This window comes from Chlorocebus sabaeus, chromosome 22 (genome assembly GCF_047675955.1).
Source record: "Chlorocebus sabaeus isolate Y175 chromosome 22, mChlSab1.0.hap1, whole genome shotgun sequence".
NCBI lineage: Eukaryota > Metazoa > Chordata > Mammalia > Primates > Cercopithecidae > Chlorocebus > Chlorocebus sabaeus.
The window spans coordinates 34,817,386-34,841,249 of NC_132925.1; the positions used below are offsets into that span (position 1 = coordinate 34,817,386).

Below are 23,864 nucleotides of genomic sequence, written 5' to 3' on the forward strand. Positions count from 1 at the left end.
CTTCTTCCCCAGCGCTGAGTTTCTCTTCTTATAATCGGTGTCTCCCTGGAAGTACAGTGTGAGTGGTAATGACTGCCTGCCTCCCTAATGAGTCCATTTTCCTGCTCTTGATGTTGTGTATATACACACACTGCAACCTACCTTACAAACCACAGAGACGGGAAGAGAGAGAGAGAGCAAGAGAGAGGAGGGAGGGGGGAAGAGAGGGAGAGAGAGACAGAGACAGAGCAAGCGAGTAAGAGAGAGAGAAGAGGAGAGAGAGAGAGAGAGAGAAAGAAAAACAGAAAGAAACAGAGAGAAAGGCACAGACAAAGCCCTCCTACCAGACAGCAGACAGCTCTCCTTCCCCTATCCAGCAAAATGCAACTCGTCTAATGCAGCAACAGGTTCAGTATTGCCAGGCTAACAGAGTGAAAAAGGTACATTCTCTATATCATTATTGCTTGCAAATAAACAGTTTAAGAGCAGCTGGCTCCACCTTCTTTATTTATGCTCCATTATGAGGAATGTATTGTTTCAGTTCTAGCAGTACATGTAATTATCATAAATACATTTTTTGCATATAAGCAGGAAATAGTGAAATGCACAGCTTATTTATGCAATCTTTTAAATTTATTTTTTAATGTGAGAAGAAAGTGAACAAATCAGCTCTGACAAAAGCCTAGTAATGATTTTAAAGTCAGAGCAGTCTTAAAGGAGGCTCTGTAAGAAACAGACTCCATACAATAGGAAAACTAATCTCAGACGAAACTGATAACTGCAAAGAAGAAATCATGGCTCAGTTAATAAATCAAGACCATATACAAAATTGCAGACTTACAAAATTACAGACCAAAACAGAATTAAGCTTAATTAAGTAACTAATAGGCTAGGACCCTAGAAGAAGGGAGACTGGCTTCTCATTTGAAGCATCTAGCTGTACAAACATCACAATGCAATGTACTCTGTGTGAACAGGTGCAATGCGTATAGTACATAGTGGTACAACGACAGAAATAAATCCCACAAGAAGCTACCATCACAATCAGGACAAGATTTCATAGAATATAGGACTGAAACTACAGTAGTTACCCTTAATCTTTTATTAGGAGGGAAAAATAAAAATAATCAATGCTTCTAAATAAACTTGCCTTAAAAGATTTAAAAAAAAACAGTTTTTCTTTGTCTGATACTTCTAACCAGATTTTTCCTATATTCTAGTTCAAAAATTACACTGTTATTATACTCCTCACCCCATCATATGCTTCCCACCCACTTTCCCCATTCCCAGGTGCCCTTTCTCCTGTAAGTGATATATTTGCAGCTATAGAATTACAAACATCAGAAAACAGAACTAGTTTTAAGCCAGTCTCCTCATCCCCCAATGTTTAAAAACTAGACTCTACTTGATGAGTCATATCTCCTTCTAGCACTGTATCTATCTAGACACCCATCTCCCTTAATATATTTCTATACAGTTTGGCTATGTGTGATTTAGATGGGACTTAAGAACATTATAATAGAGGTAAAATTTTCTAAAGAATATTTACACACAAATAAAAAATATAAGTGCATTTGACTTATTCAAACCCTGCGTTTTGGCAACAATAATCCTAAGTATATTAATTGTAAAAATCATCCTTTGTATGTGGTTTTGTGTATTAACATGCTTCAAAAATTAGAATATGTCTCTCTGCATAAACAAAACTACCTTGAAACAAAAGCTTCAATTCCTTTGTTTAAAAAACTCAGTTTTCAATTAAAAATTAAATAACTCTTTCAATATATAACTTATAAATCAACTGTATCTTCACCTTATTCACAAAAATCTTTAAGAATGTCAAATAAATTTTGGATCATGTTTAGAATACAGATCAATATTGCTTTAGCTATTTTCAGGGTGGATAACCTACAGCATAGACATTAGAATGCAATAGCTACCTATACATTATACAAACTATCCTGGAAAAATTTCTAGTAAGAAACTAAGAGTCCAGACCACTCTAGTCTCATTGTAATCCACCAATTCAACCTCTCTAGTGCTGCAGTAGTATATTACTCTCCCGAGGGTGGATGATTAAGCGGAGACAGACACACACTAAAAATGATTTAACAGTCCCCGACTTCAGGTCACTTGTCTGTAGAGAAACTTTTCCAAAATATATTTAGTGTGCCCAAGGTACCAGCATGTATCTCCTCCTCACTATTTGGCCTGGCAGCTCTGCTTTTCTACTATTGCCCTATTGTTTCTCCGAAGATTTATTAAAATGTGTTAAGAAAAATGTCAATTAAAAAACACATAAACCTCAGAGTTTGACAGATGGATTTGAATTAGATATTTGTATTTTCTGAATTTTTAAAATAAGGTTCTAGGTATTTTATTTTGTTTCATTTTGTTTTCATTAAAGGAGAAGACAATATTTGATTTCTACCAGCAGGAATCAAAAGGAATATAAAGGACCATGAAGGCTCTTTTCTAAAAAACAATCTGAGAGCTAAATTTAAAAGGAAAACAAATCTTTTCCCTTAGTGAAAAATGAGACCAGGCACAGTGGCTCACACCTGTAATCCCAGCACTTTGGGAGGCCAAGGCAGGCAGATCACAAGGTTAGGAGTTCGAGACCAGACTGGCCAACATGGTGAAACCCTGTCTCTACTAAAAATACAAAAATTAGCTGGGGGTGGTAGCACGTGCCTCTAGTCCCAGCTACTCAGGAGACTGAGGCAGAAGAATCGCCTGAATCCAGGAGGTGGAGGCTGCAGTGAGCCAAGATCATGCCACTGCACTTCAGTCTGGGCAACAGAGCAAGACTCCGTTTCAAAAAGAAAAAAAAAAGAAAGAAAGAAACAAGAAGAGGAAGAGGAAGAAGAAAAATGTACAACACCTCAAAACTTTTCCCATGTCTGTACATTTTACTAGATTCAAAGCACAATAAGTGGTACGTTGTTAGCACTTACTGGAATTCAAGATATTCTTTCCCTAGTTGGGACTGGAGACAATGAAGAAATCATTGTAATTGACTACCATACTATGGAAGTTATAAAGTTATTAAATTAAATTGCTTCATTTGTTGATATGTCATGGGGCAATTTGGTTCTGTAGAAAGATCCTAAACTGAAAGTTAAAAACCGGTTCTATCCCAACTTGATCTATAGATCAATTCAATCCCAATCAAAATTCCAGAAAATTATTTTGTGGATAAGAACTCACCGATTCTAAAATTTATATGGAGAGGCAAAAGACTCAAAATAACCAACATAATATTGAAAGAGAAGAACAAAGTTGGACAAATGAAACTACCAAACTTCAGGACTTACTATAAAGCTACAGTAATCAAGAATGTGTGGTACTGGCAAAAGAATAGACACAGCAGATCAATGGAACAAAACAGCTCAGAAGAAGGCCCACATATGTATAGTCAACTGATCTTTGACTTAAAAGGAAAAGCAATACAATGGAGCAAAGACAGTATTTCCAAGTGGTGATGGAACGAATGGACATCTACATGAAAAAAAAAAAAAAATCTAGACACAGACTTTACACTCTTCACAAAAATTAACTCAAAATGGATGGATCATAAACCTAAATGTAAAATGCAAAACTCTTAAGACTCCTAAATAGGAAAAAATCTGGATAACTCTGAGTTTCACAATGACTATTTTAGATAAAACACCAAAGACATAATCCATGAAAGAAATAATTGATAAGCTGGATTTCATTAAAATTAAAAAGTTGTGCTCTGCAAAAGACACTGTAAATGTAATGAAAAGACAAGCCACAGACTGGAAGAAAATATTTGCAAAAGATGTATCTCATAAAGGACTGTTATCTAAAACATGCAAAGAATTCTTAAAACTCAACAATAAGAAAATAATATAACCTGATTAAAAATTGGTCAAAGACTTTAACAGTCACCTCACCAAAGAAGATATACAGATGGCAAATAAATATATGAAAGGGGCTCCATATTATATGTCATTGGGGAAATGCATATTAAAAATAACAACGACATCCCACTATACACGTAATAGAATCGCCCAAACTCACAGCAATGACAACATCAAATGATGATGAGGATGTGGAGCAACAGGAACTCTCATTCATTATTGGAAGGAATGAAAAATGGTCCAGTCACTTTGGAAGACAGTTTGGCAGCTTCTTACAAAACTAAATACATATACAGTCCAGCAATTGCACTGGTTGGTATTTATGCAAAGGAATTGAAAACTTATGCCCACACAAAACCTACACACAGATGTTTATAGTAACTTTATTCATAATCGCCAATACTTGGAAGAAATTAATATACCCATTAGTAGATGAATGGATAAAATATGGTACATCCAGGCAGTGAAATATTATTTAGCGCTAAAAAGAAATGAGATATCAAGCCATGAAAAGACATGTAGGAAACTTAAATATATATTACTAAGAAGTCAATCTGAAAAGATTGTCTTCTATACACTGTATGTATCTATACACTGTATGATTTCAACTATATGACATTCTGAAAAGGCAAAACCACGGAGACAGCAAAAACTCATTGTTTGCAAGAGTTTAGGGTAGAGAGAGGGATGAACAGAAGAACACAGGATTTTCAAGGCACTGAAACTACTTTGTATAATACAATAGTGACAGATACATGTCATTATTTTCAAACCCACAGAAGGCACAACACCCCAAGAGTGAACCTTAATGTAAACTATGGGCCTGGAGTATTAATAATATGTCGAAGATGGCTTATCATATGTAACAAATACACGACTCTGGTGGGGGATATTGATGACAGGGGAGGCTGTGCATGTGTGAAGGCAGGGGGTATATGAGAAATCTCTGTACCTCCCCATCAATTTTACTATGAAACTAAAATTACTCTAAAAAACTAAAGTCTATTAAACAATAAATCAAAAGAAAATTGGTTCTGGTCCCAGCATTGCCACAAATAGCTTGCATACCCTGGGCAAGTCATGCAACCATCCTGAGTTTCAGTTTCTTCCTATGCTAAAAATAATAAATTTAACAGGATAGAATTGAACAGCATATCACAATAATAGTTATTATAGCCAATGCTTAAGTGCTTACTATGTGCCAGGAACTGTTCTAAGTACTTTTTATTTCTTAACTCTTTAAAGCCTAACAATTGCCCTATGATTAGGAATTATTTTTAGTCTCATTTTCAAAACGAAGAAAAAGAGAGATTAAGTGACTTGCCTGAGATCACATAGCATAATAATAATAATAGGATTTGAACCCTGCCTGTCTAGCTTAGAGTTTACGTGCTTAATCCCTATACCATACTGTTTTACCCAATACCTAAAGATAGTTAAGGCCCCATCCAGCCATAAGATTCTGTGGTTGTGAGTCAAATCCAGTAAGTCCTGATGATTTCTTACTCCATCTGGCTTACTAACACAGAATAGTGAAAATTTGCTGTTCAATACCCATAGCTCTCAATACATTTGGTTTAATGGTACAGCAACTCCATCTAAAATACATACTCTATCATGCATTCTTAAAGGTTACATAGTTCAAGATTCAAATATCTAATAGTAATGCAAATAATTGTTTAAAGAACTAAATAATAAACACAATAAAACATTTCCTATTTTCTATAGGCTGAGAAAGGAATGAAAAAAGCAAGGATTCAATTGTAATGGATTGGTGTATTTGGGGGGTTTTGTTTGTATGTTTGTTTTTTGAGATAAAGTCTCGCTCTGTCGCCCAGGTAAGAGTGCAGTGGTGCAATCTCGGCTCACTGCAATCTTCGCCTCCCCAGGTCAAGCGATTCTTCTGCCTCAGTCTCCTCACTAGCTGGGATTACAGGCGCACGCCATCATGCTTGGCTAATTTTTGTGTTTTTAGTAGAGACGGGATTTCAGGGATTTCACCATGTTGGTCAGGCTGGTCTCAAACTCCTGACCTCGTGATCCACTCGCCTCAGCCTCCCAAAGCGCTGGGATTACAGGCGTGAGCCACCACTCCCAGAGAGCAAAAGTCTGGGATTAGTGGGTCAAAATGAGTAAGTGCTACACTAAGTAAATGACCGCCATTGAAGACACCACCATAAAGTTAATTGTATGTGGCGTAATTAGACAATAGTTCTTTTTTTCTTCTTCTTCTTCCTTTTTTTTTAAACCAAGTCTCACTTTGTCGCCCAGGTTGGAGCGCAGTGGAGCGATCTCCGCTCACTGCAAGCTCCGCCTCCCGGGTTCACGCCATTCTCCTGCCTCAGCCTCCCAAGTAGCTGGGACTACAGGCACCTGTCACCACGCCCAGCTAACTTTTTGTATTTTTAGTAGAAACGGGGTTTTACCATGTTAGCCAGGATGGTCTGGATCTCCTTACCTAGTGATCTGCCCGCCTCGGCCTCCCAAAGTGCTGGGATTACAGGCGTGAGCCACTGCACCCGGCCCATTAGGCAATAATACTTAACCTTGGTCATCTGTTTTAAAATTGTATCCCATTGGGCCCAAGGACAATAGTAGGCCAGGAGTACCATCCTTAAATGGGAAAAGATGTATATCTAATTTAAATTCTAATCAACAAATGTTTAAATTTAAAACTAAAATAAAGTATTACATGTAAACTATGTAACTGGAAGTACAGTTATTATGGCTGGAGGATTTTATATGCCTCCCCTCCCTACTAGACAAAGAGACTCCCTCCCCACCATCGCCACCTTCTTCCCTTCTGCCCCGCAGAACAGAGGCCTTACTTATTAAGCTTTGTTGGTCTAGCATCTGGCAGTACACCTGTAATATAACTGAAGCTCAAAAAAGTTTTCTTGAATGAATGAATGACTAAACAAACAACAGTACATAGCATTTATAAACCTTGGTTAATTGAAAACCAATAAATTTGAGATATAAGGATGATATAAACAAGTAAACAGCGCTTTGAAAAATGTATTAAGTCACATATTAAACATATCCTTATCTTAAGATCTTGTGACAAAAATAGAAAAAGTAATCTTCAACTTTGCTGTATGTTTGAAAGAATTTCACAATAAAAAGTTTGATAAGGCTGGTTGCAGTGGCTCATGCCTGAAATCTCAGCACTTTGGGAGGCCAAGGTAAAAGGGTCACCTGAATCTAGGAGTTAGAGACCAGCCTGGACAATATACTGAGATCACATGTCTATAAAAAAATCATCTGTGTGTGATGGCATGCACCTGTAGTCCTAGCTACTCGGGAGGCTGAGGTGAGAGGATTTCTTGAGCCCAGGAGGTCAAAGCAGCAGTGAGCTATGGTTGCAAGTTTGATTAAAAAGGTAGTCATATCTCACACAACTCAGAATGGGGATTATTAAAAAGTCAAGAAACAATAGATGCTGGCAAGGCTGTGGAGAAATAGGAACGCTTTTACACTGTTGGTGGGAATGTAAATTAGTTCAACCATTTTGGAAGACAATGTGGTGATTCCTCAAGGATCTAGAACCAGAAATGCCCTCTGACCCCATAATCCCATTACTGGGTATATACCCAAAGGAATATAAATCATTCTACTATAAAGATACATGCACACATATGCTTACTGCAGCACTATTTACAATAGCAAAGACATGGAACCAACCAAAATGCCCACCAATAATAGACTGGATAAAGAAAATGTCATACATATATACCATGGAATACTATGCAGCCATTAAAAGGAATGAGATCATGTGCTTTGCAGGGACATGGATGAATCTGGAAGACATCATCCTCAGCAAACTAACACAGGAATAGAAAACACCACATGTTCTCACTCACACGTGGGAGCTGAACAATGAGAACACATGGACACAGGGAGGGGAGCAACACACACCAGGGCCTGTCGGAGGGTGGGGGGGGCGAGAGGAGGGAGAGCATCAGGACAAATAGCTAATGCATGCAGGGCTTAAAACGTAGATGATGGGTTGATAGATGCAGCAAACCACGATGGCACACGTATACCTATGTAACAAATGTAGAGGTTCTGCACATGTATCCTGGAACTTAAAAAAAAAAAAAAAGATATTCCCATACAACCAGCAGAATTTCAATAAACAGTATTTCTGAGAAGAAAATTCAGCTTCCCTTCATATTTCATTTATCTATTATTTCTTCACATCTATAACACAAGTGTTCGTAAAAACCTGAAGTTGGCTTCAGAGTACTTCATAGGAATGGAATTGTCCTCTTTGAGGAAAACATCTTGATAAGCTGCTGGAGTCAGAGAGTGAGGCATGAATAATTCTTGTGGGGTTAAACTGTACTACATAAAAAATGAGTAACAATTTGAAGTTAAGGGAGCACAGAGATGAGAGGGAGGAAGAAGAGGAGTAGTGGGAATTCCCAATGTAAACATGGACAGATTTATTTTAAGTAATGCCTAATAATAAATTCTATGAAGCTTATGTTTTGTGATGAAAATATTCTCCTTCTCTCCAAACTTTCAGGAAAAGAAAATATATATTATACAGTCTTATATAGTAGTAGAATGAAGAATCAAAGAATGAAAAAATGAAGTTATTGCCTCACATTCGCCCATATATTGTAGCCTTTATAATCACAGCAGTTTCCTAATAAGACAGAAAATATTCCCACAGTTCCTCGGAGTGACCAGTGGTAGAGTGAACAGTGGCCAGTGAATAGTAAATAGCAAAGAGTAGAAAATCAAAAGTATCTTTAATATAGAATGACTCATATCCATATGTGGAAAAGATTCACCCTTTTCCACAATTATAAAGGAGAAATATGACCATGGGGGAAAAGTGGCATGGAGTTTAATATCTGAATAAGATTATTATGCTATTATAGCTGTTGTTACTATTCCTATAAGCTGATCTTAAGTGATATGAATATCTTCAGAAATTTAGAAGAGGGTACTTTTGTGACACAATCAATAAATGCTAAATCAATGGATTACAAAACATAAAAATGTTATTTGTAATAATTCCCTGGCTCCAGAACAATGTATTAGACACATATACCATATGAATTCTTCCTGCTGACTACTCAATCCTCTCTACTAAACAATCTACAACAACGCCAGCAACTATCTTGAAAGTTTCCACATCTACGTAATTTACTAATATGTAGTTTATATTTAATACAAAAGGAAAGGAAAGAGAAACTACAGAGTGCATTCTATAGGAAAAATAAGAGTCACTTTCATTTTTCATAGGAAAAAAAAAGATATAAAAGATGCATCTTAATTGCCATAGATGTTTGTCAAGCAGGTTGGTGAGATCCTTACTGTTTGGCCTGGTGAGGCTATACTCAAAAACTCAATAGTCTTCATATCTTTCCAATATACAAAAATTGCTACTATTAATAAGAATGCTTTCTTAAAAGTTATCTCTACTACATGTGTCAGAAACTCAGCCCAACATATACTTTCTCATTTAATCCCCCAACAGCATTATAAGAAATCTCATTTTCAGATTATACATAAACAAAAAGAGGCCCAAAGACACATACCTAATAAGTAGCAAGGGTCAGGCCTAACATCTATCCAAATGGAATGTGTGAGGAATAGAAGGAGGGGCTTTATAAAATTGCTCCAAAAATTATCTAGAATAATACACTGGTAATATTAGGTAGAAAAAGAAGACTAATGATGGGGAACAGATTTGAAAGGATATATGTTCCCTAGATAATTTCAAAACTTAAATTTTATATTTGTTTGAGGAAAAGTATATTAGGTATCTCAAAGTAAAATTTAAAGACAGGATAATGGAAAAGACTAGTATATTAAAAAATAACTTTCAAAACTGACGAAAGAAAACATACCATGAACCAGTTTGATTAAAGAGTTGGAAACATTAGGCAGGGCACGGTAGCTCACGCCTGTAATCCCAGCACTTTGGGAGGCCAAGACGGGCAGATCACCTGAGGTCAAGAGTTCACGACCAGCCTGGCCAACATGGTGAAACCCCATCTCTACTAAAAATACAAAAAAGTTAGCTGGGCGTGGTAGATATTACAGAATATTTGATAACATAAAATAATTAGATAATTAAATTCTGAACTTTTCCAGGCACTACATTTTTACTATTACCATTATTTTAAGTTACCTTAATAGTGTATAGAAATAAACAATAAATTAGAGAAGTTTTAGGTAGTGGTGAGTGGCAGTCAAAATATTTATAGCTCATAAAGAATGGGCTCAGAAGAAATGTTACCATGACTAATCAAAACAGATGCTGGCTTTAAATACAGTGTGTATTCCCTGAATATCAACTCTAGCTTTAGGTGTCAAATCAAAATCCATCTCTTAAAGCAAATCAAGAAAAGTTATATGTAGTTTTACCACTAAGTTCCTTCCCCTACTCTCAAGAAATTGATTCTCCAATAATTAAAAAGTATACGCTCCATCAGTAAAAAATATTTAAAACTCTACACAGATCACTGTCTGTTCTCAACTTCATTCCTATCTAAATTTTAGACTATTACTAAAATTTTAAGGCTCTTCCTTATTTGGGTGTGTATTTTCTATTACTTTTTTTTTTGTGTTTAGATTTACCTTTTATTTTTTAATTGACATATAGTATTTATACAAATTTATGGGGTATATGTGATTTTTGTTACATGCATAAAATGTGTAATGACAACGTCAGGGTATTTAGGTTGTCTATCACCCTGAGTATTTATAATTTCTATGTGGCTTTTTTTAAAAATTTATTTTATTTTTTTTAGTACACTCTTCTAGCTATTTTGCAATATAGGTTTTTTTTTTTTTTTTTTTTTTTTGAGACGCATTCTCGCTCTGTCGCCCAGGCTGGAGTGCAGTGGTGCGATCTCGGCTCACTGCAAGCTCCGCCTCCCGGGTCCAGGCCATTCTCCTGCCTCATCCTCCCGAGTAGCTGGGACTACAGGCGCCCGCCACCACGCCTAGGTAATTTTTTTGTATTTTTTTAGTAGAGATGGGGTTTCACCGTGTTAGCCAGGATGGTCTCGATTTCCTGACCTCATGATCCGCCTGCCTTGGCCTCCCAAAGTGCTGGGATTACAGGCGTGAGCCACCGCGCCCGGACAGAATATTCTTATTAACTACAGTCACCCTACTCTGCTATTGAACATTAGAACTTCTTTTGTCTAACTGAACGTTTGTACCCATTAACCAATCTTTCTTCATCCCCAACCCACTCAATCCTCCCAGCCTCTATTATCTATCATTACTTTCTGCCTCCATGAGATCAACATTTTAGCTCCCACATGAGTGAGAACATGAGATATTTGTATTTCTGTGCTTGGCTTATTTCACTTAACATAATGACCTCCAGCTCCATTCACGTTGCTGCAAATGGCATTTCCTTCTATCTTATGGCCAAATAGTATTTCATTATGTGTATATATGCCACATTTTCTTTATTCATTCATCCATTGATGGACACGTAGGCTTAATTTCATATCTTTGCTACTATGAATAGTGCTGCAATAAACATGGGAATGCCGGTGTTCCTTTGATATACTGGTTTCTTTTTGAGGGGGATACTCAATAGAGAGTTTGCAAGATGATCTGTTTTTCATTTTTTGAGAAATGTCCATACTGTTTTTCATAGTGGCTGTACTGTTGATGGGCTGTATACATTCCCATCAACAGTGTGTAAGAGTTCCCTTTTCTCTGCATCCTTTCCAGCATCTGTTATTTTCTGTCTTTTTAATAGTAGCCATTCTGACCGGTGTAAGATGTTATCTCATTGTGGGTTTTGATTTGCATTTCTCTGATGATTAGTGATGTTGAGCATTTTTCCTATACCTATTGGCCATTTGTATGTCTTCTTTTGAGAAATGTCTATTCATTTCCTTTGCCCACTTTTTAATGTAATGAATTGTTTTTACTGTTGAGTTGTTTGAGTTCCTTATATATTCTGGTTATTAGTCCTTTGTCATATGAATAGTTTGCAAATGTCTTCTGCTGTTTAAAAGGTTTAATTTTTAAAAACAACAACAATGACATCCTACAGCAGTTATGTGTCTATTGACTTCAATTTATTCACTAAAATAGTTTGCATATAAATGATGGGTAAATTCCCCTTCCAGGCACTCTTTCTATAGTAGAAGTTAAAAACTACAATTCTCAGATGGCTTTGCCAGAATATGAAACATTGGTATAAGATCAAAGGCAAAGACAGACTTCTTCCCCTCTCCTGCTTTTGGCACTGAAAACCTCAGCAATGGTGCTCCAACAGGCTCTGCAGCACAGAACTCGGGATCTGGGCTCTGGACTGCTGATTGCAACACTGGTTATGCAAGTGCAGAACAACAACAGCCACCACAAGTAACTGGAAGCTCCAGCAGCTGTGACAAGCACAACAGAATTGAAGAAACTACATATTATCCTGGATTTTTGAAGTGTCCATAGGAGTGTGGACACCTGGCTTCCTACAATGCAGTGAGATTGGTGATTCCAACAACCACAGCAAAATATGGAAGCAGCAGCAGTGGCAGCGTAATACTTCTAAGCTCTGGATAACAAAACTATCCCTTGCTTCCTGAAGGAATTTGTTACTAAATAATATTGCCACCTTCTGTTTGCTCCACCAGACTTTCCAACACTTTTGTAATCAATTCCCTGGATTGAAGTTTCTCTGTTCCGAGTCATTTCTGTTTGTCTGGGCATTGATTAATATAAGCTCATACTCCAATATATGCATAATTATTTATAATATACATACATTACTACAATACATACATTACAGAATATGCAGCAATAGACATTTTAAAAGACTGAGGCAAACAAGAAGTAAACATTCTAAATTTGGGGCTCTATTTATAAACAATTTAAAAACATTTTGCTCTTACTGAAGAACAAACTGCTCTTGATGTTCTTACTGAAAAACATTAAAACAAAAAATTTGAGTAAATATGTGTCATTCTCTATGTCTTGGCTTGGTTTTACACTTTGTAAAACAGTCATTTGAAAATACAGTACTATTTTCAGGTTACTCAGATATAATGGTTGTCATGGGTGCAGAGGAGGGGTGGTGGTAAGTTAAGGGAGAAAACCTCACAAAATAGTAAATTCAAATGGAAGAAGAGTATCAATGGCTTTGCTTACTACATCACAATAATCAATTTTCAAAAGTAACGACCAATTATGTAAAATACTTTGTTGAAGTTTGACTAGTAAATTTCCATCTTCACAGATGTAGTAAGTCATTCCTATAAACTAAGAGGTGTAGCACTTTATTTTTTAACAAAAGAATTTTAAAATTAATTTAAAGATTGCATTTGAAAGATCTTAAAATAAGTTATAACATTATGTTCCAAGTTTTAAAAATATGCCAATACATTTTTGTACAATTTTCAATGTATATAGAAACTAGTTTTACAATTACATTGGTTTTGGCAAGAAAATCACATTGTAATGAAAAGAATTACAAACATTCAATATGAAATGTTTTCTCCATAACCACAGGTCCCTCAAAAAGCAGTTACCTTCTCAGTCATTATTAGTACTCTACTTTAAAAAGACAGATCGAATATGTTACTTTTCAAAAATACATGTTAGAGAGCATAGTATTGACAGTCACCTGTCATAACAGAAAAGGTGAGCAAAATTAGAACCCTTGTCATCCTGTAAAAGAAAAATGCATAATTGCCATAAATTTCTTATTACTCTTCAATACTCTACCTCTGGATAACCAGTGAGCCTCAAGTGGTGCGAATGATATTCATGGACCATTCTCCATCTTATTACAAAGTATCATAAAGGTTCCACTAAAATTTTAGGATTCTTTCACATTTGGTAACATTATTTTTGACTACATTTTAAAGCTTTAAACTAAAAAACGAAAACAAAGTGACCACATCAATGATGTCCTACAGCACTTGTGTATACTTCTGACTTGCAATTTATTTGCTAAAATAGCTTGTCTATAAAAGACTGAAGGGATTTCATGTGTAGAAGTAGTTCTGTAACCTGACTCAGCAAGCCTTTTTCTATTCCATTCCAACCAACCACTCCAATGTTCTAAAACTATGTAACTATAGATAACATAGGTTTTCAAGAACACACTGTTTTACTGTAGGAGAGTATTTTGCTGTTTAGTCACAATCTTCTCCAGTGATTATTTTAGTGATTTATAACAACATAGTTCTTCAAATTATTTCAATTGAACCTAGCAAATATCATTGGATGAAACGTTAGAAATATTGGTACTTTCATTTAACTATACAGTAAATATTCCACACTGCATAATTCGTTCAAATACTTGCTTTTGCAAATCTTCAGCAGTTTTCTATATATAGTCTAGCAGTATTTGCTGACAAATGTGATATTGTTTGTTGCTATATTATTTTTCATACATTATTTCAGCCATTATTGTTCTTGAAGAACAGTGTTTCCAATGGTAAATATGTTTGTATTTTAATATTGTTTCTTTTAATCCCCAAAAGTCTTCTAAATACTAATTTAATGATTTTGTAAAGTCTATACTGAGACTCATGTGACATTAAACACTGCTTGATTCATGATCTAGATAGATTTTAATGCCTTACCAATGAAATGGTCTTCCACCATCACACACCATACACTGAGGGTGACATTCTTTTTCAATGGCAGTGAATATAAATCCACATTTCAAATAGACTTCTTGATTATTTTTGGTTGATCAATTTTCAAATATTGCTAAATCATCATTGTTCTTACCTCATAATGTAGTTTACCAAGTGTTCATAATATGTTTTAGGGATGCTCTTGTTCAAATGGGCTTGGATTATTAGTATTATCTTTTCTATGCTTTTTTTCAGTCAGTTGTCTGTTTTGTTAGAGTTAGTTTTAGTTAATCTAATCTGTCACTAATCTGTGACTCCACATAACAAGGCATAGATAAAATTTAGTAGCTCCAACTCTTTAACGAACTCCACTCTCTCCCATCAGGATGTTCCATTTAAGCTGCAATGCATGTAAATAATGCTCTGATATTGCCCAGCTCTATCTGGGCATATTAACTACTGGTAACTTTAACCTCTTAGATTTTTTTTAAATAAAAAACACAAAAAACAATTTTTATTTCTTCTCAAACCCTAATGTATCATCTTGCATATTTCTTGGAATGGACGGACTTTATTTTTGAGGCCACTATTCTACAGTATGGGTTTTGGACTCAGATTTTAAAAAATATTTATTGGCTATGTATACTTAAAGCAGGTTACTTATCCATGAATCTCACATAGCTCATCTATAAAATGAGAATAAGAATAACTATATCCCAGAACTATTTGATAATTACATTAGATTGATAATAAGAGATAACATTTTTTGTGAACATACAAAGTGCAAGGCTCTAGTCAAAGCACATGAAATTTATTAATTCTTGAGTACGGTGTCTATACACAATGAGCATTTGATAAATATTAGTTTTCTTCCCCAGGAAAGAGACAGAGAGAAAGAGAGAGCGAGAGAAAGAGAGATTAACTGTTCAAAATATAAGCAATATTGATTAGGGCGAATAAAGTTGGTTGTTTACATGCCTATTTCTTCCACAAAACCTCAAGGCTTCTAATCATGCTGTAGTCACCCAAATATTGTTAAGTGAATATACATAGGGTGACACCATAGCTTGCTGTTTATTATCTGTAAAAATTACAGCAAATCCAACATTGACAGGATGTTCCATTAACTGCACAACCATTGCAAAACATGCTATTGTTTTTGCCAAATTCTATTATACCGTTGCAGAAAGGGTAACACCCTCCAGAGCTTTTGAAAATACAATACTCTTTGATTATTTGTACTAACAGATGGGACATAAGGTATGGATAATCCAAAAATAATTTATTTGGGTTTTGAAATGTGTTTTCATATTTATATCTAAGCATTGGCATACCTAATATTCTATAAGAATGAATGTACTTTGAACAACAAAACTAGAGTATGAAAAGCTGACTTAGAAAAAAGTTTAACACAAATTGGTTTCTCTTATCTTTTTCCTTAATACCTCTGTGTAACGTATACCGCTTTCATTACTCCAACTACAAAGAACTCACCTTTTCCCAGATCTTATCAGATTATCTAAATGTTGGTTTCTACAGGAATATTTTGTGTATAAAGCAGGGAATTCTCATCAATAAATCTGAAATCAAGTTTGTGTAGGTATTTAAAAAATCAACAGGAATATAAAATATGTCATCTGCTTCACAATCAGGAATTTTTATTTTTAATAAATTATTTTATTCCTTGGTGTATTACAAACCATTAATATCCTCCACAACTCTTTTTTTTTCAGTTAAGAAACAGGAGATAGAGAAAAACTAGCTTGTGATACACAATATTTAGTTATGTAATCCATCTGATATCTCACAAGTTTTCCTGTCAAATTCATACTGCTCTTCTTTTTTAAAAAAATAAATTATTGTGAAATGTTTAAATATAGTAAAAGGAGGAATAATAAATACAAGGTATCACTGTGTCTCAATAAGAAACTGAAAGATTAGCTTTTCATCTTACTCTTAATTACTCATGGGCCATACACTCTAACTCTAGGTGTATGGAAAGCAGAGTGCTTCGGTAGAAAGAACGTGGGCCTTAAAGTCAAAGCCTGGATTTGAAAGAAGCTTCCACATTCACTACTTGTGACCTTAAACACTATTTTTCCAGAATTTCAGTTTCCTCATAGCAAAGAGAAGGCAAAATTACTAAATGAGAACATAATAAAGTGTTTAACCCTTAGGAAACATTCATTACATAATAATCCAATTTCTACTTTTCTTCCCAAACCAGAAATTCTCAAATTTTGTTGTACTGTAGATATGTTCTTTTTTCATTTTTATTTTTTAGAGATGGAGTCTCACTGTGTTGCCCATGCTGGAGTGCAGTGGTGTGGTAGTAACTTACTGCAGACTTAAACTCCTGTGCTCAAGCAATCCTCCCACCTCAGCCTCTGCAGAGTGGCTGGAACTACAGGTGTGTGCTACTGTGCCTGGTTTGTATTATAGATCTCTTCTAACTACTAACGATTCACATCAATAACTGATACTTCTCTATCACATAAGTTATAAAATTTCTTCACATAAACTGTTAAATTAAATCCTCACTGTCACTCTGTAATCAGACTTTAACCTAGGCCATCCAGTGCATTCAGCATTCCATCAAGCCTGCTCCCCTATTTAAAAAAAGAAGTTCTCGCCAGAACTAACAGTTTTACATTAAGAAAATGATATCTAAGGATAATAAATATTATTAAACTATTTGGCTAGGTCCAAATAAGGACATATTCACATAAATATTACTAGTGGTTCTAGGACCTAAAACTTTACTCGGTAAAAATGGTTTTGTAACACTTTCCTACAAAATAGCTTATGAAACAAATTAAAGAATATATGCTCACATGAAAACTTTTAATAGCTATTATGATTATTTGAGAAGGAGAATGACTCTCAAGTAAAATTTAGTATGTTTTCTATTCTTTAGTAACACATTAAATTTCCTCAATATAATTTATTTCTTTGAAAACGACATTGAAAAAATAGATAATGTCTAAAATATCAGGTGGTTCATCAAAACAAGATCCCCACTTAACCTAACCAATTCTGAGAGAATAGTTGGTTAATCACTTAGATTATCCTAGGGCCACCTCTTAAAACCACACTTTAAAAATCATTTATTAAGCCTTTACCTTCTCTTGAATATGTTTCTTACTAATTAGAAGGAAACAGAGCACAAAAGTTAAAGGTATGTGGGTTCTGGATTCAGACTGCTTAAGTTGAAATCTTGGCTTTACTTTTAGATGAATTCCTTAACATTACTAACCCTTTTGTACTCATCATTAAAATGAGGGAAATGAAAGGACCTATATTACAGAGTTTTGGTGATGATTAAATAAGATAATTCAAGTACTGGTAATAAAAGTTGCTAAAATTTATCAGGCATTTTACCATATTCAGACACTGTGCTAAATATTTTACATATATTATTTCATTTAATATTCGCAAAACCCTGTATAACGTATCTTACAGATGAGAAATGTGAGATCCAAGGTGCCACAACTCACACACCAGAACCATGATTTAAATCCAGCACACTAATTCTACAGTACAAACACTTAGATGTTAGGTATATGGGAAGCTCAATGCCTGGCACATAGAAAACATTCAATAAATTTTAGCTTGTGTTTCTTTCTATTTTATCTAAATGCCAATTTATTTGAAAGTTCTAAATTGAATAAAGTAATTCTCAAATACTCAATTTCACGATTCTGATTCCTTGCTTTTACCCTATCCAACACCATTGTTCTAAAACAGAGAGAAAAAGAAAGCACACAAGTAAGAGTGTAATACTGTGAATTACTTATATGACAGCTAATAAAAGTCAATAGATGCAGGAGACTTTAATGCATATTACTAAATTAAAGAAGCCAATCTCAAAGGCTACACACTGTATGATTACAACTATATGATATTCTGGAAAACGCAAAAACTATGGAGACAGTTAAAAAAAATCAGTGGTTGCCAGGGGCTGGGGGAGAGAGGGATGAACAGGTAGTGGACAGATAATTTTTAAGGCAGAGAAATTACTCTGTATGATTCTTATAATGGCAGGTACATATTATTATGCATTTATTCAAACCCATAAAATGTATAACACCAAAAGTGAATCCTAACATAAACTATGACTCTGGGTGACAATGATGTATCAGCGTAGTTCATCAATTGTAACAAATGTACCACTATGCTAGAAAACGTTACTAACAGTGGAGGCTATATATGTGGGGGTAAGATGTATTTTAAAAATCTCTGTATCTTATGCTCAAATTTGCTGTGAACCTACAATTGCTCTAAAAAAAAGTCTATTAAAAAATTTATCATGTAGTAGATCTTGTATAAAGTCTCAACAATATCAAAGAATTAACATCATACTAACTCTCTGAGCACAAGCAATTTAAGTTAAAAATCAACATAAAAATTTTTTTTGAGTCAATAGGAGTTATTTTGGGAATAAAACACAAAGTAAGGACTTGAAGGGGATGAAAACATCAGGATTAATGTAAAGCCAGATGGGGGCAAATTACAGAATGTCAATGTGCCTTAATCTAGGAAAGACAAATTTCTAAAAATGATACCAAATGGTTAAAAATCACTAAATGAGAAATTGAAGAGAATTTCAGGTTAGAAGGTTTTAAAGAGTGAAATAATTGTCCAAAGTCACCAAACTAGTTCATGGGAAAGCTGGAACTAGAAACTCATGACTCTAAATCCAGCACTCTTTCCACTGTAACAGATTGGCACCATAGAACATGTTTGACTCAAGGCAGTAAATTAAGTACACTGAAGAAAAAGATAAGAAAAAAAGTGATAAAATGTAAAGTCTTTCATTCACACCCAAGTATTACAGCTGGTATGGCAAAAAAAAAAAATAGCCACAATTTCTAAATGGCTTTAACCAGGAAAAAAAGAAAGAGATGGGATTTGAAAAGGAATTAAATTTCAAGAATCAAGAGGAAGTGATGACAGACTTCCTTATTTGGTAGTTTCAGGCCTGAACTTTTGTCATTAAGGTAATAATTCAAAGTGCTTTAATGCCTGGACTGACCACACTAAATAACAAAATTATAACCTGTTGAGCTAAGGTCAGTTTTATAAACTGTGCCTAATATTTCTTGAATTCAAATCTGATTATAAATTGGCAATAAATTCATCTGTTCATTGGGCTGATGTATTTTACTTTATTTTCTGGGTGCATTTAAAATCTTTTTTATTGTGGAAACTTTCAAACATACAAAAAGAGTGCATAATCAATGAATTATCTTGTACTCATTCAATTTCAATAACTCACATTTTGCCTTTCATATTTTACTTATTGTCACTACCATCCTTTTTTTTTTTTCCTGGAGTAGCTGAACTGATTTAAGATGAAGAAGGAAAAATAAAGAATGAAAGGAATATTTTCAATCTGTTATTCATTGAGACTCTAGCCAAAAATATTCCAGATTATGAAGCAAAAAGAAAAAAAAAGACAAGAGTCAAGAAGTCAAGAACAATGAAGTTGAAGTCCATTAGTGAGATGATCTAGATGCATTACTTCAAAATAAATGGAACTGCTGTCTATGGAGGAGGCGATTTTAACAAATTATTTTCCAATAATTTAAGTTTGACACAAAGAAGAATGGCAGAGAATGTTGTAAAGCTTCATTGATATTATAGTTTATAGAGATGGGCTTATCTTCAAGAACATAATGATTAATCACATCATGTTTAAATTCATATAATCACTAACTTACCATATTCCAATAAGCACCTATAGGAAGAAAAGTTTGTGCTATTTATAAAATTTCCACATAACCAAGTCTTAGTTTATTCTTAAAGCTCAAAGTTCATTTTTATTTCCCATGAAGTCTGTGTTTTTATGTGCTTGAGAAAGATCTCTCCATTTTTAAATTTAGAAATTTTAAATTAAAATTTAAAATGACTTTGGTCAAGTTCAGTGGTCTTTTTTAAGTAATATTAATAAAATTACATATTTCTAGACCTTGAAGGATTCTTCTGAGCATTTAGAATCATACTGCAGTTTCCAGACTAATCACTTTAGCCAGAGACTATTAGAAGCGGGCAATGTGGCAAATATAAGCATATCAAAACTATCTTGATCAAAAAGAAAATGTGGATAATGTTATGCTAAACCATCTCAATTGTTGTCATGAAACAAAAGGTAAAACTTGGCAAGTAAAGATGAGAGATGAATTTCTAATGGGGAAAGAGGAGTTAAAACTGAAATAACTAGTGAGGTCTAATTGAGGTTTTAAAGCATGAATCTAGATTACAAGATTTTTTTTCACATTTGGTTCCTCCCTATTGACTTTTGATTGCAAGACCAATGGACAGCAACCGTCGAATTCTCTTCTCTATCTTCCTTAGCAAAATGTTAGCATATAGCTGTCTCCTGCTTCCCATTCTCCCTTAAATGTAAAAACGTTCCTCAATCAAAAATATGACTTCCTACATTTCATATAAATCAAGTCAAATTATGTCTCCATACAATCCTATATCTCTGAGGAGATCCTTGGTTCTCCATGAATTTTAATTCAGTCAAAATGTGTCACAGTCCCTCAGTGCCTTTATTTGTCCTGCTTCTCCAGAAAGTCTAAGCTCTGCCTTTCCATTGAATATTTTTCTATGAAGACTTTCTACATATTAATCCTATTCTTCATCTTTCTGACCATACATTCCTAAAATGACTATACATTCTGATGAATACATTTCTATGCATTACAGATTACCCATTGTATGTAACTAAGTGTCCACAGATCTTCATCCCCTCCTGACAATCACCTTTCCACAAGCCTACATTGACATAGCTAGATCATTTACCAACTACTGCTCACTCCTCCAAGTTCTGCCTTGTCTACAGACTAATTTTCAGGGTCAAACACCCATTCTTGAGGCAAACACATATTAATCAAAAGGTCAGAACCCAGTAAACTGCCTGGAAACTCCAATCACTGTGAAAAACATGCATGATTTTTCATAAAGGTCTAATTATTGCTCTTTTTTCCAAATCATCTGTCATAGGCTAGTTCTGCGTGCCGTGCTACAATACACTTCTTTCTATGGTATCCACTTGAGGTCAGTGAGGATTCTTCTATTTTCTCAAATTTACATTCCCCCAAGATATTTTGTCAGCAAAGATGAGAACTATTAGGACTCTCATTAAACATGAGTACTTTGCCAGTATCTCTTAATATTTTTGTGGGCACCTATTTTCATTCCATCCCAGAAAACTTCTTTCCCTATAATATTTTCCCTTCACATAATTTAACAGTATCTAGAATAGCACATTAATAGTTGAAGATGTTCTAATGTGTGAATTATTACTAAAATAATTATTTACCTATCTGATCATATAATTTATTTTAGAAATCAAAATAGACACAGAGAATAGAAAACAAAAGAAATAAGCATTCTAGAAACACAAAAGAATTAAGAATGGAGGCAGATTAAACTGTCAAAAAGTGTTTCTTTACTAGAAACACTGAGTAGAATACTTGTCAATTCTCTGACAAATATACCACTTTATAAGCTCTGGACACCTGAGAAGAGAAAATGGCAATGACTGAGGGAAGTTCCTCTAGCCAAAGCTAAATATGACCTAAGACGTGACATATGTCACATAAAAAATCAACTTATTGCTCAAAACCAGTAAACACACATCCAATCCATCATTTCCCAGGTACTTGTACATATTTCTCAATGGTTACATACTTTATATTCTTTATTCCAAGACTGACTTTGATGCTAATGTTTGACTTCATTCTCCTGAATAAAAATGTGTGGCAGTAGTACAGGACTGAGGAAAGGCTGGGGTTTCTAAGCTATCAAAAAGTTAGTTCTGTTTAAGGATAACTCAGTAAAGATTTCACAAGGCAGCATTCCTTAGCACTACCTGAATAAACCCCATATAAACAAGCTACCAAGCCACCTAACCACTCTTGGCCTTTGTTTCCTCATCGATAAAATGAGGATAATAATGTTAACTACCTCATGGTGTTGAAAGGAACAAATGAGTTAAAATACGTTAAGCACTTAAATGTTGTCTGGCATGTAGCAATATTAAAGAACTAAAAATGGTATTAATAGTACCTGAATGGATGTTATTCCATTGAGTAATTTAGATTTATACAAAGCTGCTAAAATGTCAGTGAATAGTATATGTTTTATATTTTGTTAAATTAAGAAATTATGATATCAACTTAGAGTCTTAAATACACTGAACTTGTAGTATTCCAATTGAATTAGTTTGAATATTATAAGGCTGCCATTACATTTTGTTGGGGCTTTTTTCCTTTCTATCCCATAGGTTGACATCATCAACAAATGTAAGCCAAACAAAGCAGTTACTGTAAGAAATGCTTTAAATAAATCTAAAGACATTTTTTCAAATACATATGCATTGATAACTAGGTTGTATATATAAAAATTGAAGCATGTACTTTCTAAATTAAAATTTAGCTTGGGGAGGGGTGACTGGCCTTTAATAAAAAGATAAAACTCAAGAAATAAATTGTAAGATACTTGCCCAACCATATATAAGGACTTACTGTAAAGCTCTACTAATTAGTAAAATGTGTTACTGGTATAGAGATAGTCCAATCAACCAAGAGACAGAAAACAGAGCCTATAAACAGGCCCATGCAGATACAGACCCCTGTTAGACAAGAGCTGGCATGGCAAATCACTGAGGAAACACAAGAACATACAGTAAACATAACTGGAAAATCGTGTTTCTCTTTAGAAAATAATTTAAACTTTTATCTCTAATATATAAAAATCAACTCAAGTGAATGATTTATTTAAAAAAATTAAAAATCATGAACCATAAAAGAAGATCTGTATGAGCACATAAAAATTAAGATTTTTATGTTTATTAGCATACCCTAAAGATGACAAAATAATCTGCACAACAAACCTTGTGACATGAGTTTACCTATAAACAAACTTGCACATGTACCCCTGAACTTAAAGTTATTTAAAAAAAAAAAAAAAAAGGAAAATGTGATATACAGGCCCGGCATGCTGGCTCATGCCTCTAATCCCAGTACTTCGGAAGACCAAGGCAGAAGGATTGTTTGAGGTCAAAGTCTGAGACCAGTCTGGGCAACATAGTAAGACCCCACCTCTCCAGAAAAATTTAAAAAATTAACTGAGCATGGCAGCATGTGCCTGTAGTCCCAGCTACTCAGGAGGTTGAGACAGGATGATCCCCTGAGCCCAGGAGGTCAAGACTGCAATGAACCATGATTGTGTCACTGCACTGCAGCCTGGGCAACAGAGCAAGATCCTGCCTCAAATTAAAAAAAAAAAAAGAAAGAAAGTGTGATACACATATACAACGGAGTACTATCCTTCCTTAAAAAGAAGAAAATTCTGTCATTGTGACATCAATGAACCTGAAAGACACTATACCAAGTGAAATAATCCAGGC

The 23,864-nt window shown here is 34.6% G+C and overlaps 1 protein-coding gene and 1 long non-coding RNA gene across 7 annotated transcripts in view; one reads left to right on the forward strand and one right to left on the reverse strand.

Moving 5' to 3' along the window:
* Nucleotides 1-23,864, reverse strand: part of ZBTB20 (zinc finger and BTB domain containing 20) — an 830,675-nt gene that overhangs the window by 783,198 nt on the left and 23,613 nt on the right. The window contains exon 1 of one of the 6 annotated variants that reach the window (XM_073009737.1): nucleotides 1-2,389. The exons of the other annotated variants lie outside the window; for them this stretch is intronic. The gene's annotated coding sequence lies outside the window, so the exon portion shown is untranslated. Of the gene's footprint in view, nucleotides 2,390-23,864 lie in introns of those variants that run through there. 6 annotated transcript variants of the gene reach the window in all.
* LOC140709817 (uncharacterized) overlaps nucleotides 323-23,864 on the forward strand; it is a 31,739-nt gene continuing 8,197 nt past the window's right edge. Inside the window, exons 1-2 of the long non-coding RNA XR_012090532.1 lie at nucleotides 323-419; nucleotides 2,387-23,864. The exon at nucleotides 2,387-23,864 is cut by the window's right edge and continues 8,197 nt beyond it. This is a non-coding gene — a long non-coding RNA (uncharacterized lncRNA). The remainder of the gene's footprint in view (nucleotides 420-2,386) is intronic.